We start from the raw sequence: 14,069 nt of genomic DNA on the forward strand, positions 1-14,069 counted from the left end.
AATTTGAAACCTTGCTTATAACTGTGTGACATTTTGGTTGATTCTCTTAAATGTATTTCCTAATGATGGGTTTTAATCATAGAATCATGGAGTTGGAAGAGACTACAAGGGGCATCCAGTCCTACACTGCCATGCAGGAATCCCCAATCAAAGTACTCATGGCAGATGTCCATTCAGTCTCTGTTTAAAAACTTCCCAAAACAAGACCCCACCACACTTTGAGGCAGCATATTCCAGTTGAACAGCAATAACCATCAGGATATTCTTTCTAATATTCAGATAAAATCTCTTTTCCTACCATTTGAATCCATTGCTGCATGTCCTAATCTCTAGAACAGCAGAAATCAGGCTTGCCCCTTCCTCAATGTGGCATCTTTTCAAACATTTAAGATGGCTATTGTGTCCCCTCTCAACTTTCTCTTTTCCAAGCTAAACATTCCCAGCTCCTCATCAGGTGTAGCTTCTCAATAGTTTTGTCATTCTGGTCACCACCTCTGGGTATGAAAACTTGCTTCATTCAATATTTGTAGAGAACTGTAATTCTAATTGTGGCTTCTACTGTCGGTAAAATCTCTTTCGATTTCAAGCCACCTGAGATTTAGCACAGGGTCCCATCTGTAGCCTTTTCCATAACATAGCTATAAGTGCTAGTGCACCTGATCAGCAAGGAGAAAAAGGAGCCATATAATAATAATAATAACAATAATAATACATTTTATTTATATTCTGCCCTTCTCTTTTAGGGGACTCAAAGCGGATTACAGCATTTACATAGGCAAACATTTCAGTGCCTTTACAGTCAAATACAATGAGACATACAACAAACACAAACAAGGAAAAGGCTTCTCCTTTCATTTCCGGCTTCTGGAAGCAGTGCTCATCTCTGGGGAGGTGCTTTTTCTCCATTTTCAAGCCGGGGAGCTTGCGTTGTCACCTTCTAGTCATGTGGCCAGCAAGATTGTTTAGAATCATAGAATCATAGAATAGTAGAGTTGGAAGAGACCTCATGGGCCATCCAGTCCAACCCCCTGCTAAGAAGCAGGAAATCGCATTCAAAGCACCCCCAACAGATGGCCATCCAGCCTCTGCTTAAAAGTCTCCAAAGAAGGAGCCTCCACCACGGCCCGGGGGAGAGAGTTCCACTGCCGAACAGCTCTCACAGTGAGGAAGTTCTTCCTGATGTTCAGGTGGAATCTCCTTTCCTGTAGTTTGAAGCCATTGTTCCTTGTCCTAGTCTGCAGGGCAGCAGAAAACAAGCTTGCTCCCTCCTCCCTATGACTTCCCTTCACGTATTTGTACATGGCTATCATGTCTCCTCTCAGCCTTCTCTTCTGCAGGCTAAACATGCCCAGCTCTTTAAGCCGCTCCTCATAGGGCTTGTTCTCCAGACCCTTAATCATTTTAGTTGCCCTCCTCTGGACGCTTTCCAGCTTGTCAACATCTCCCTTCAACTGTGGTGCCCAAAATTGGACGCAGTATTCCAGGTGTGGTCTGACCAAGGCAGAGTAGAGGGGGAGCATGACTTCCCTGGATCTAGACGCTATTCCCCTATTGATGCAGGCCAGAATCCCATTGGCTTTTTTAGCAGCCGCATCACATTGTTGGCTCATGTTTAACTTGTTGTCCACAAGGACTCCAAGGTCTTTTTCGCACACACTGCTGTCAAGCCAGGCGTCCCCCATTCTGTATCTTTGCATTCCATTTTTTCTGCCGAAGTGAAGTATCTTGCATTTGTCCCTGTTGAACTTCATTTTGTTAGTTTCAGCCCATCTCTCTAGTAGAACATCTCTTTGCCTTTTCCCACTGAAGCGGTACCTATTTATCTATTCACATTTGCATGTTTTCAAACTGCTAGGTTGGCAAGGAGCTAGGGCTGACAGATGGGAGCTCACTCTGTCTCAAAAATTCGAATTGCTTCAGGTCAGCAGTTCAATGGCACAAGGGCTTAACCCACTGCGCTACCGCGGCCATGGACATACACGTGTTTGCTGCTTCTCTAGAGACTATGACACAGAGCAATGGAGTCAAATTGTAGAAAAAGAGATTCCACCTAAACATTAGGGGAAAGCTCCCAATGATAAGAGTCGTTCAACAATGGAATATGTTGCCTCGGAGTTTGATGCAGTCTTTTTCTCTGGAGATTTTAAAGAAGAGGCTGAATGGCCATCTTTTGGGAGTGCTTTGATTGTGTCTTCCTGCATGGCAGAATGGGGTTGGACTGGATGATTCTATGATCAGAATCCTTTTTAATAGTGCAATGAGAAACAACACAACAATGAAGCTGAATTGCACATTAGTGTGGCTTTTCTTAGACGCTGACTTTCTCCAAGCTAAAAATACCCAGCCACTTCTCGTACATAAACTTTTCCACACCTAAGGATATTTGATGATGTCTCCTCCTCCTCCTCCGGACTAAATAAATATATTACGTTTGAATTTTATTGAAATAGAACATAGTTTAAGAAAAAGTGTCTTCATGCATGTGTCTTTTGGTCTACTGTTTCTGTAGGAGTGGGGCAATACAATAGGGAAAAAATGGGAAAACTGATCCACAAGCAGCTATTCCTCTTTGCCTTTAATTCTGGAGGGGGAGAAATGCATCAACAATCTCTCTCTCCATCCTTTGACTACTCCATCTGTGTTCCCATAGTGCCATAGCAACCTCTTCATAAAATACCTCATCAGACAGGCACATCACATCTAATCCTTCTTCCTAAGGGTGTTATCTTATGCAGAAGCCCATGATGGCCACTCACTTTTGTTAACTCAAGCAAAATCCACAAAAACCTATGCAGTTTGTTGTCTCATTTTGTGTTTCATTCATACTTTCTTCTTCTTGACAGAGAGGTAAAACTAAAAAAAATATGACACTGCTTTAAACCTTTTGTATCTTTGCAGGCATTTTTCAACAGTGGGTGAATACAGACTGTGCTGTTATAAATAGAAGCAGAGGTTCATTCCATCCGTTTGCTCAGCGGCATGAACAAGAATGCACCCTGCAAGTTCACCTGCTATTTTACAAGCTGGTTACCATGGAATGATAACATCTAATCTGATCATGGAGGAAGCACTAACATTTTAATCAAGTCAGACCAGCAAAGAAATAAATGTCATTTGGTTGAAGACAAAATACAGGTTTTGCCATTGTTGCAAGCAAAAATCTCTGTTTTGATTTATTGTGGGTAGGTGTTCTTACACACACAAATAAAGGTATACTTTAAAGCACCAAGGACATAATTTTTATGAAAAACAAAGCAATGCTAGAATGAATGGACAAAAGGTGGAGGACTAATGAAATCCGTATACAGGTTGGTATCTCTTATCCAAGATGCTTGGAAACAGAAATATTTGGGATTTCAATTTATATATATATATATATATATACACACACACACACACACACACACACAGGTACATACAGGCACATAAGTACATAATATGACATCTTAAAGATGGGGCCCAAGTCTAAACAAGAAAATCATTTATGTTTAAGTATTCCTTGCACAAATAGTCTGAAGGTAATTTTAAGAGCTCTTGCAGCTCTTAATAGGATAATTTGGCATCATATATAGTATGTGTTTTAGTTTAGTCATAGACACATCACACAGATTATTTATTTATTTAAAGTATTTATATTCCACCCTTCTCATCCCAAAGGGGACTCAGGTCAGATTACAATGCACATATACATGGCAAACATTCAATGCCATTAGACATACAACATACAGAAACAGACAGAGACTGAGACAGACACACAGAGGCAATTTAACATTATCCAGCTTCCGGCTTCATGAGGGTATGCTCGATTTCAGCCACAGGGGGTGCTGCTGCTTCATCATCCACTGTGCTCCAAGTCCTTGATGGAGTACTTCCTCATTCTTTCGCATGCTGCTGGACGTTTTTATGGTGTCATAAATTAGTTAAATTAGCCTCTCCACATAAAGTGGTACCTAAATTTCCTACTCGACAGATACGATTGTCTTTTGGGTTGCTTAAGTCAACAACGAGCTAGGCTATTTAATGGTCGGGCGCTCAATCCAACCCAGGCTGGCTTTGAACTCATGACCTCTTGGTCAGTAGTGATTCATTGCAGCTGGCTACCATCCAGCTGCACCACAGCCCGCCCCAATAGATTTGTATCTACTGAAAAAACATTTTAAATTTTGTATAGCATAGCCTTGTCTCATAATAATAATAATAATAATAATAATAATAATAATAATAATAATAATAATAATAATAATAATAATTTATTTCTAGACTGCCTTCTCTCCCCAGAGGGACTCATAAAGTTGCTACTCCAATAGAGAATGAGATTGCAATGTTTATAATCTACCTCTATTTGTTATTAATAACTTTTCAATAACTTTAAAGCATAGGTTCTTTTTATTGCAATTTTCCAGTAAGAGAAAGGGTATCAGAACTTTTATACAAAGAACGACATTAGACATACAGACATACAGATTCTATGCAACTACATTGACTCCACAACCTACAGTTACATTGGCTAACAAACAAAGGGGAAGTACATTTTTACACAGCATTAACATGACACATACACATTCATTCATCCTCATGCAATACAAAGATTACCATATCCTTTATCCCTTCTTGGAGAAGCAAGACCTTGCTTTCTGTGCAGCCTGCCAACGCACAGTTCCAAAACTTCCATAACAGCAAAATGCATCCTCTTTCCCTATGAACAATGCCAAAGATCAGATCGCTGTTTTCCCTACAGCAGAAACTGACTTCCTGCAAACGTATCATGACTCCAAAATCCCACTCCTTTTGAGAGGGCGCAGAAAAGAAATGAAAATGATTCATCATATAAGGAAGTGGAGAAGTGACTGGAAAGAAAGAAACAGTTGAGAAGTTGTGGTTGATAATGGAGAAGCTGTGGTTGATAAGTTGTGCAAAAGAGGCCAATGGCCATCAAGTAACTGGTAAACAAGTAATTGCAGTAAGTTTCCAGGACATGTACTCAATAGAATGAATCATGCTTAAGCTTATGTGAGCTAATTATAAAAGAATGCTTGATAACAGACCAATGAATAAGAAAAGAGGATGTAAAAGGGATCAACAGAAAAAAGCTTTACGATCCACCAAAAACCTATAAAAGGGTATGACACCACTGCGTCAGCGTAACAGTTCTATTAGTGCGTGAGTTCACCTTTGCCAGCAAATAAACTTGGTTGCCATCATCTGATGCAGCTCATCTTTCTCTGTGAGGATTTGTAAAAAGACACCATGATGGAATGGGTTTACTGGAAAGACATGTGTCGACAGCTGATTGGCTGATTCAGCCAGGAACCAGAATTCCGATTGGCTACTGTCTCTAGCTTGCTGCTGAGATAAACGGTTTTAACTGCTACTTTCACCTCGGAAAGTGAAGAGAGTGCTTACTAGAAATAGTCAGGAAGGAAATGGCTGCCAACTCTCCGAAGCCTGATTGTTTATAAGGCAAATGAGGCGCATTTAAAGACTGTATAAAAGGACTGTTTACTCCCTCTGTTCTCTGTGTGAATTCAGAGAGTCTGCTGTATATATTGTTGCCCTGTTTGATCTTTTGAACTGAAGTAAATATACTGTTACTTGTTACACAAGCCCAAGTGACATTTTATTATACTGCAGGGTATACCTTGGTTCAGAAACTGTGATAAAGCTTCTATTTATTTATATCTACAACCTATAACATCCTCTCTCCTGCGCCCGCAATTCTTGTGACAGGGAGTGAGATTTCTCCGAACTCCCGCAGACCCTTACACTTTCTCTTCCCTTGAGAAAAGGAGGCAAATGTCCAGAATCCTACTTTCCCATAACAGATCTGACACTCCCAAGGTACACCATCTCTTTCAATAGAGCATGGAGAGTGAACAGCACAGCTGTCTGTCACACTTGAGAATTATTAGATCGAGTTTTTTATAGGAATAGTCTGCTGATGTTGTTCCAAAATTGTAAATGAATGATAGATTTTTTTCCAGCTTCAAAGATGTTGATTCCATCTCCATTCCTGACAGATGTTGACTCTTCTTAATTGGTGTTGGTAAACATAAGGAGCCTCGTGTTGACTTCCTTTTTAACAGATACTGGTTTTTGGGCAGTAAATGTTGACGGATACAAACAGATGTAAACATTTCTCTTATTGCTGTCACAGTTCCTATCACAGTTTACTAGGGCAGGTCAACCATTTCACTTCTCATTAGCATGTTTTAATTACAATTCCTCAAGCAGGTCGTTAATGGTTTAGTCATTGCAGGCCTCAATCTTCAGAATGGTGTATCCAAAATTATTAGCTTTCATTCATTCATTCATTTCTTTTATTCAGTTCATTCAAACCCACACATATAAAATCCACATTTATCAAATCTATACATCATTTTAATATGACATATTTTTGCAACAAAGTATTTGACAATATTTCATGGGAAATACCCTCTTTTACCATGTAACAAAACAGGTTCTTATCTCTCATCATGTCATCATTTTTCAGTCTTTTTATCACTTGGTAACAGGTGGTTCTTTGGCACTTTAGGTAATCCCTTGGTACTAAGTGGTCATTCATCATTCAGTCTTGGCACCTTGAATGGTCCCCTGATACTTAATTGATCTCTTATCGCTCAGCATTGTCCACTTCTTGTAGATGTCCAAATCTAGACAGATGTTCTGTCTAGTAACATAAACAGACTATTCCTTTGCTAATGGAAATTCCTTTCTCTAATGGAAAGATAACATTCCTTCTACAGTTTGAGAAGTGGGATTCCTCAAATACCTTATCTTAATGGATCCCTCTTTTGTCCATCTAAAAGGGTTCAAACGTCCAGTTTTCCTCTGCTTCAAGTGTAAAGGTACCATATTATCATGCATTGCAGTTCTCCATTTTGAAAATGGGCCTTTCCTTTCTTTTATATTCTTCAACACAGAGCTCATTTACTTACATACAAATACATTCATTTATAAACAAGTATGTTTATGTGTAACAACCATTGGTAAAACATGACTTGGATGCTACTACTGTTAGGCTGAACTAGAATCATCTGCACCCACCACTCACCTTCATGGTTGCATCTCTGTTATTTATATTTTCTGGTGCTGAGGAAGTTCTTGCAAAATAACACTGTGAAGGTTGAATAGCATATTTGTTAAGTTAGGACACCAGGAGATTGGAAAATAGGTTATGTAGCAATTAAAGGAAGTACAAAAATGCAGTCAAGTCATGTTTCCAGAGCCACCTCAATGTGTGGAATGCTTCTCAAGAGCAAATAAGGGTACCCAAACTGACAGCATGGCATTCTTATAGCTCCCAACTCAAGATCTAACTAGGAAGCAAAGTGGCAAGATAAGATAGCCCATTTAGAGATTAGTCTATTAGGAAGCAAACTGCAAAAGCCTGAGGTAGGGTTGATTTGCAAGCATGTCACAGAGTCACATTAAGAAGGTACATGTCTTGAAAATTAATGAATTAGATGAGGGACCTGGAAACAAGCCTGTAAATTCCCAGTTAATGGCCAGAGAAGGTATCTTGTGATGTTGACCTTCTATGGCAGATATCTGAAATTTTTGAGGTCATTACATAGCAAGGTGGAAAAGACACATGCTGTGCAGGGGAATATTTTTATAAGATGTGTATGTGTGTGAATTAGAGCTTGTATTCAGCTCTGTTCTGCAGGTAACAAACAAAACAGGATCACACCAGCCAAACATTTACAGTCAGCCCTCTGCATTTACTGAGGTTAAGGGAGTAGGGCCATGAAAAAATAAACCACAAATAATTAAGAAACTAATTGATAATCAAAGTTGTAGTAAGAAAGGGGTGAGGAGGCAGAAGTTTCTAGCATCCAGCATCCATTTCAAATGGCTTTTGTAAAGAGGAGGACCCACCATAGGAACTTGACGAAATCAAATTTGAAAATGGAGTTTGACTCAAGAGGAAAAGTAACAGAGTTCGGGGAAATGTTTTTTGGGGAAGTGGGACAGGAATGTTTCCGAATCCTAGTAAAAAAAAACTGCAAAAATTCTAAGAGCTGAAATCCAAAAAGTAACCTCTCTGAAAATCTGGCCGAAGGGTACATTTTATTCACATAGAGGAATCTCCCACATTTGAGTAAAGATGAAACTGAAGCTGAATTTCAGCTATCTGCCAAAGGGGCAGGATTTGGATCTGCTGCCAGTGCGCCTGCTATTTTTAAACCAGATAAACATGCAAACGGGTTTGAAGACAACAGGAGCAGAAGTTCATTACTTTCAGGTCTGAAAGGATGTCTGATACAGAGTCTTCACTCAAAAGGAATCAAACTTAATCATGCAATACAGTACAAGACATTTTATCCCCTTTGACAGCCATTCAAAGTCCCAGCATCCTCCCCTGATTGACTAAAAAATGGTCAAGTTTGAATCCGGGTTCTTATTGGCTGGGAAATCCCTGTGACATCAGAGGTGGATGAAGTCCTGCTTGTGGCAGGAAAAATGAAGAGTTATCATGGTGTCGTAGTGAGGGGGCTTGTGTGTTCCAGTGAACCTGTGGGCGAACCCATCAGACTCATGTACTTCCAGAGGGCTCTCCCAAGTTGGCAGGGTCACAGGGGAGGAACCAGACCAAGCACGATCCAAAGACCTCAATGGTGGAGGAGGAAGAGGATGATAACATGGTACGTTATGATGACTGTGACATATGAGAAGTCACCAGTTGTCGAGGTTACCATGCCCCTGGATCAAAATCTCTTTCTGTGATGACTGTGCATTGATTGGGTGTGATCTCCACACATAAAATAAATTCACACACAGGTGTCTTCCAATACATACTGCGATGATGTGTGGCAGGGCGGAATCCTTTTAAATCCCACCGCTGCCACCAATTTGCGATGGCGCTAAAGCCAATTAGACTCAAGCCAATTGTAATGGTGTCAAAGCAAATTATAAATGCTGTTTCCACTGCTGAGGGGATTTTTGAATCTTTTAATCCCTCTAGATTATATATATATCACCTTTATATGAGGGGAAGGATTACAGGGGGTGATCTTTATTTCAAGATCCCAGCCTCTGTCTCTGTAGTTAGGGATTTCTGTGTTGTTGTTCCCTTTCTGAGGTAACTGTGACTATTACTCTTCCCCAAATTAGGTGATTTATTAAGGTAACTGCCACCAACGTGAGGCTTTTGAATTATCACCGATGAAATTTGGCTCCACAGACGCAGATGAGATGAGATGAGTCGGTTGTTAACAAAGAACAACAAGTTTATTGCGTACAAAGCTTATGGTTGCAGGTTGACTGATTTACTTATGGGACTTTAGATAAACAAGTGGTTTAATAACTCTTATAACCACCACAACAGTAGTCTCTGGTGTACTTCCACTCTCACTCTCCTACTGATGATATAAATTGTAGCGAACTCTAACCTCAGCTGAGCTCCTTAGTGAACAATGTCCCAATTACAATAAAAACCTTTAATTTGATCTACTACCGATCTAATTCCTGATCACTAGTCCTTCCCAACTAGAGATCTTGACTAGGCTCCCTTTAGTCTGCCTTGACTAAAGATTTTGGCCAGGCCTGTCTCCTCAGCCCTATTTGACTGAAAAGTCTCCAGCCACGCACTCCTGGCTTCTTTTAAAAACTCCCTCTTTTTTCTTTTTCTTTTTTTTGTGGCTCCGCCCACTTCTCCCTCTGGTGAGCTAGCCAGCTCCGTCTCCTTGGTAACAGCACTACTGTGGATTGAAACAAGATGGCTTCTGTTTCAGCTACTGTGTCAACTAAACACAAATACATACTCTAACAGTAAAAATTAAACATAATAACTATGACTTCTCCACAATACCAAAACTAAAAAGTCCCATGGGGATCAATAAGTGTCGACAGGGGAAGGACTGTGAAATCTGGAAGCTCTTAGCCACAGACTGGCACATAGGTGATAAATATGGATGCAGTCATTTTAACTCAATGTGTATTTAAGATCCACTCTGCTCACCACATATGGAGAGGGGGCTAGAAAAGGTTTCTAAACATAGCCTGCCTCTCTCACTTATCCTTGACTGGACTGCCACATCCAGAGGGATCACCATCTTGTGGTCAAAAAAGACAAATGAACTTTGGAATGTGAATCATATGGACACTGTTGGATAACTCAGACAATGAGCATCCTGAATGTTGGAGTGTGATTATTGCGAAGGAGCTGAGGCACTTTCACATCAATATAGCAGCACTCTAAGAGACAGGGAGATCAGAAGATGGATAGCTAAGGGAAGAAAAAAAAACGGCACTTTCTTTTGGAAGGGACTGCTTGAACAAGAATGACAAAGACACAGGCTTGGCTTTGCAATCAAGAACAGCCTGGTGAAGCATCTGTTCGAAACACCCATTGGCATTAACAAACGACTCTCAACCCTCTGAATTAGTCTTGTTAAAAACTAGCAGGCAACTATCAGAAGTGCCTATGCGCCAACACTAATTGCTGACAAAGTCATCAAGGAAAAATTCTACTGTCAGCTGAATACCATCCTTTCTGAGATACGTAAGGAGGACAAAATCATCCTCCTGGGTGATTTGAATGTAACAGTTGGGTGATATTTCGACCTGTGTCCAGGAACTATAGAGAAAGATTGGGTTGGAACAACAACTCAAATGGAATCCCACTTCTCACCAAATGTGCAGAGCACAACCTTGTCACCACTAAATTTAAGACATCATTGAAACACCCCCGGTGAAAGCTTTGGCCCCTCAAACTAGGTAACTATACCTACCAGAAACTGCCGCAAAGTACTTCTAGCAAGAGCCATGACAACTGGTGATTACTGCTGGACAGACCACCAAGTAATTCGATCCACAATACCCACCAAAATTGCTCCCAGACAAAGACTCCAAGGAAGAAAGATAATGCATAAAATGAACACCCAAGCCCTCCAAGAACCCTCTAAAGTAGCCCTTCTCCAAACAACACTCAAGGATCATCTATCCATAGAACACCCTGAAAATGTTGAAGAATACTGTAATAAACTAAAGAGGTCTAACATTACAACCTCTGTGCATGACATTCACAAACCTTGCAATGGCCAACATATTGAATCACAATGCTCCCTGGACCATCCTCCTAAAAACTGGATGCCCTGATAAATTTGTGAACACTCTGCATTTCCTCCATGATGACATCAGTATTAGACAGCAATGGCTCCCAAAGTGATCAATTTAAGGCAGGATCAGGTGTCAAACAGGGATGCATTATTGCCCCAATCTTATTTTCCATCTTCACAGCAATGATTATGCACCTTGTTGCTGAGTTTCCCACCAGTGTGGAAATCACCTATTGGACAAATGGCAAACAATTCAACCTCAGCAGGCTGAAAGCCAAAAGGTCACAACAATGCTCTGATTCCCTTGTAGTCACTCCAAGTCCCTTGTTGGGAGATGGGGCGGGGTATAAATAAAGTTTTATTATTGTTTTATTAACAAGGTCTGTTATAGAACTCCAATATGCTGACAATAATGTAGCCTCTGCTCATTCAGAAGACCTACATGCCATTCTAAACACCTTTGCAGAAGCATATGAAAAGCTTGGCCTCTTACTGAACATGGAGAAAACCAAAGTGCTCTCTCAGCAGGCACTGGCCAATCCCTCTGATGCCAGAAATACAGTGCAATGGTGCAACATTAGAAAATATTGACCATTTCTACTACCTTGGCAGTCACCTCTCCAAAAAACCAACATCGACACTGAAATACAACACTATCTGAGCTATTTGAATGCAGCATTTTTGAATGAAGCAGAGAGTGTTTGAAGATCGGGACATTTGAAGGGATACCACGATGCTTATTCATAAAGCTATTGTCCTTCCAACTCTGTTGTACGCCTGCAAAACATGGACTATCTAAAAACGTCACTCTCAATTTCTAGAAAGATCCCATTAACATTGCCTCTGAAAAATCTTGCAAATCTCTTGGGAAGAAAGGTGGACAAATGTCAGCATTCTGGAAGAAGCAAAGAAGCTATGATTCTCTGCCATCAGCTTTGCTGGACTGGCTACTTTGTCCAAATTCACAATCACCATCTCCCAAAGCAGTTACTTTATTCTCACCTCAAGGGCAGAAAACAGAATGTTGCTGAACAGAAAAAGAGATTTAAAGATGGGATAAACCTAACCTTAAAAAATGTGGCATAAACACCAAAAACTGGGAAGCCCTGGCCCTCAAGCATTCTTTTTGGAGTTCAGTTTCACCAACAGTGCTGGGGATTTTGAAGAAGCACCAAAAAGAAGGTGCATCAAGCAGACCCTTCTTTTTGGTGCTTCTTCAAAATCCCCATTCTCCATTGAACATGCAGATTTCATCAAAGTGCTGCTGGCATTTCCCACCACCTGGATCTCCTCAGGAGATTGGCTTTTTTGTTTATCTGGATGGGAGCTTTCCTGTCAGCATTGTCTCCATGGGGTAAGCTCACCTGCACAGTGGGACATTGGAAAAGTTTCTCAAGAACATATATAGAACATTTTAAGATTTTCCTAGATGTGCTGGACCATATCTGTACATCTCTATTTCAGCGCATCTTAGTTACTTTAAATATAAAACATGTATGCAAAGGTAACAACTATTTTATAACCATGTGCACACAATAAAGTATATTTCCAAGGAACACAGACACATAGAGTTTTAAAGTGGGGACCAAAACTCCTTTGTTGGAGGATTAAGGTGAGGCTTAAGCACACACTTCCCTTCTACTTCCCCCAGGGCATCCTGATCTTGCTGAATGATTAGTTAATCTCCTCCCAAATGCCTAGATTTGGCTGGGATGTTGGAGAATTGATCTATTTTGGATTTGTATGAAGAAATAAAATACATTCATAATTTCTGTGTATCAATTTTATTTTTAGGGAAGGGGGTCAATTGTTTCACAACAAAATTATAGGTTCTTGCATAGCAACCACACAAAAGGTAAGTAGCTTTGGAAAACAGCTTTTAAAATTACACTTCATTGCCAATTTAAATATTTCCCATTTGAAGGTTTTTCCAAGGACATTATGCAATACGAATATGAAGCATAAAGCAGCAGCTCTACCGATTTTCTCCTGTGCTCCAAATTGCTATTGAATGATGTCCTTGAAAAAAAGGATATGGTTAGAAAATAGAAACATTCAAGTCGGCAATGGGGTAGTGTGTTTGTTGAATCGTCAACTGTCCTCAAAGCACTTCAGCCTCTTCTTTACTATACAAAAGAGCCATTTGTCCACTTTTGAAAAGCCCCTGGCTTTTTCTTGTAACCCATTTTGAGAAACGGCAAAATGACATCATGCAAAAAAACGGTCTCCATTCTGTTTCCTCCTTGCAGTCTTCATTTGTTCTCCTGTGTTCTCCACATTTCCTTGACATTTAGTGGGCAAAATTTCAAAATCCATCTTTTGAAGCACTTCCCAAAGGGGATTAGCAAAATCCATGGTATTCCCTCTGACACTTTATCAAAGTCGCTGCATTTTTGCCTCTGCCTTTTCCATGCAGTTGCACAGTATGTAATGGAATGCCTTGTGTTGTGTGTGTGTGTGTGTGTGCGCGCGCGCGCGCGCCTTCAGGTCGCCTGCCAATTTACGGTAACCCCATTAATTTCATAGGGTTTTCTTAGACAAAGAGTACTTGGAGGTGGTTTTCCCAGTTCTTTCATCTGAAATAAGACCTGTAGCACTTGGTATTCGTTGGCAGTCTCCCATCCAAAGGCTGGTCTTGTTGAGCCTCCAAGATCAAACAAGATTTTATACATATAGGCATATTCCATTAATTAATTTTAAATTATAATGACTAACAAAGACACATTTCTTCTGCTCTTTCACATTATTGCTGGTTCATATCCACCCTAGCAGAATGCACTGGGAGAGACAAAGGTCCTTCACTGTTGTCGCCAAAGCTAGACTATAGGGAATCCTCTGAAATGAGTCAGGAGCCAGGGACCAAAGCCAAGAAGTAAATCAGGCATTCAGAGACCTCAAAAAACAATCAGATGTCAATGAAGAAAACAAACATAAATCAGAATAAAACACAGGACAGATTTCAGAGCTGAGCATAAAGCCAAAAGTTGGAACCAACCGAAAAACAAGTCA

Source organism: Anolis carolinensis, chromosome 5 (genome assembly GCF_035594765.1).
Source record: "Anolis carolinensis isolate JA03-04 chromosome 5, rAnoCar3.1.pri, whole genome shotgun sequence".
Lineage (NCBI taxonomy): Eukaryota > Metazoa > Chordata > Lepidosauria > Squamata > Dactyloidae > Anolis > Anolis carolinensis.